We start from the raw sequence: 2,168 nt of genomic DNA, 5'->3' as shown, positions 1-2,168 counted from the left end.
CCTGCGGAGGAGCCGAGAGACGCCCGGCTACCCGCTCCGGCCCGGTCTGGTTCCACCGCTGTCACCGTGTGGACGGCGCGGCCTGGATCAAATCTGGGCGTGTTGTTGTTGTTGTTTTCAATAAGGGGGTTGGACCGGATACGGTGAGGCCCTTCCCGTCCTGAGACACCTACCACCCAGCAGAGACGGCGTGACCGCCTCGTTAGTTATCTCAGCAAAGAAAGGCCGCAGGTGCTGCGTCCTGACCAGCTCCGGGTGCTGGGAGCCGCGGGTGACACTCTGGGGCCTCGGACCGAGAGGAGGGGACGTGGGACGGACTACACGTGTTGTCCACGGCCTCGGCCCGTGACCCGCCCACATCTCACCACTGGGCACAGCCCTCGCCTCGGGCCGCCCGGGAGGGGCAGCCGCACACGCAGGCCTGCTTTCCTCTCCCTCAACGACTTCAGTTTGCGTGTCCTTGAAGGCAAGTCGTATCCGATGAAAAATCCTGAAAAAACTGTTTTTCCAGAAGTCTGTAAAGTGGCAATTTGGAGAGAAAGCTTCCCTCAGAATCCTGGATTCCTGTCTGCCTCTCGCGGGCGGAGCTGGAGGGCTATTCAGGAAGATCCATCATGGGTGGAGGAAGTGCGGGAGGGCATCTGAGTCTAAACCGTCATGTGCACGCCTGGCCGGCGTGGCTCCGTGGCTGAGCGTGGACCTAGGAACCAGGAGGTCACGGTTCGATTCCTGGTCAGGGCACCTGCCCAGGTTGTGGGCTACGTCCCAGTGTGGGGCGAGCCGGAGGCAGCCGATCCGTGACTCTCTCTCATCATGGATGTTTCTGTCTCTACTTCTCCCTTAATCTCTGAACTCAATAAATTTAAAAAACAAAAACAAACAAAAAAAAATGTCGGTGTGAGCATGACCTGCAGCCGACCCCCTGAGGGCGCCTGAAGGTCATCACCAGGTGTCCAACGCAGCTACCTCGGCTGAATTTAGAAACCTGCTTGGATTACAACCCCGCCCCCCAGGGCAGCCGTAATTCCAGACTGATGATTTGGGTGCAACGTATTTATCTGATCGATCTAATATTTCATTCCTCCTGCCGCGTGGGAAGGTCTCCAGCCCGGTCACAGGAGCAAGGACACAGCCTGACTCTGAGAACCACGGACCCGCGGGAACGAAGCCGGACCTCCGTCTGGGCGGCACGCGCTTCCCTGTGCGTGGTGCGTCCACGGCTGACCATGTGATCATTGCTATCGGTGGGATCTGTCCTGTTATTGATCAATCGGAAGCTGTTGCATCATTTATAGATGCCCCCTAGCTTTTCCCAAGGTCACCCTGCGGCTCACCCTTTCTAACGAGGTCAGCATCGATGAGTTCTACGACCTGTGCCCACATCTGTGCCCACGTTAACCCAAACGAACCACCAAGCTACTCACGTGCCCACAGACATCAGTTAACCGATTGGATCTCTCATTCCTCCCAGCGTCTCCTTCCCCACAACTGCAGTGTCTCAAGGTGGGCGTTCTGGCCCGGCTGGCGTGGCTCGGTGGCTGAGCACTGGCCCATGAACCAGGAGGTCACCAGTTCGATTCCCGGTCAGGGCACATGCCCGGGTGGCGGGCTCGATCGCCGGTGGGGGGCGTGCAGGAGGCAGCCGATCGGTGTTTCTCTCTCAGTGATATTTCTCTGTTTCTCCCTCTCCCTTCTTCTCTCTTTAAAAATCAGTAAAAACGTATTTTTAAGGAGGGATGTTCTGGAACAGCAGCGCTGACCAGCCGGGAGTTTTCTAAAGGGTCCTGCACCCCCACCCGCCTGAGGTGGGCACTGGGAGGACGCGGCCGCCGGACATGAAAGAGAAGGGGGGGGCGGAACGCAGGCCCTGTCGGGTTCACTGGGCTTGGAAACACAGCAGGAACAGAACAAGGCAGGCACTGTGTGCTCCTCCATGAAAGTCAGAACACAGACAGCCAGTGGGCCGGGCTCCCCGCCAGCTCCTTTGTGGACGGGTCAGCGGTGCGAGTTCAGAAAGCAGAGAGGCCCCGGTACGGTCAGGCTCCCGAGCTCCCGCTGGACACGCAGGCCGTTTCCGCGCTCGCATTCCTGTAAATTTCCACCTGCGGCCGGAGGCGACCGGGCCGCCCGAGCAGCCCTCGGAGTGAACGGCCGGAGCGCAGCCGTGG

Source organism: Myotis davidii, unplaced genomic scaffold, assembly GCF_000327345.1.
Source record: "Myotis davidii unplaced genomic scaffold, ASM32734v1 scaffold698, whole genome shotgun sequence".
Lineage (NCBI taxonomy): Eukaryota > Metazoa > Chordata > Mammalia > Chiroptera > Vespertilionidae > Myotis > Myotis davidii.
Note: the sequence above shows the minus strand (reverse complement) of the source record.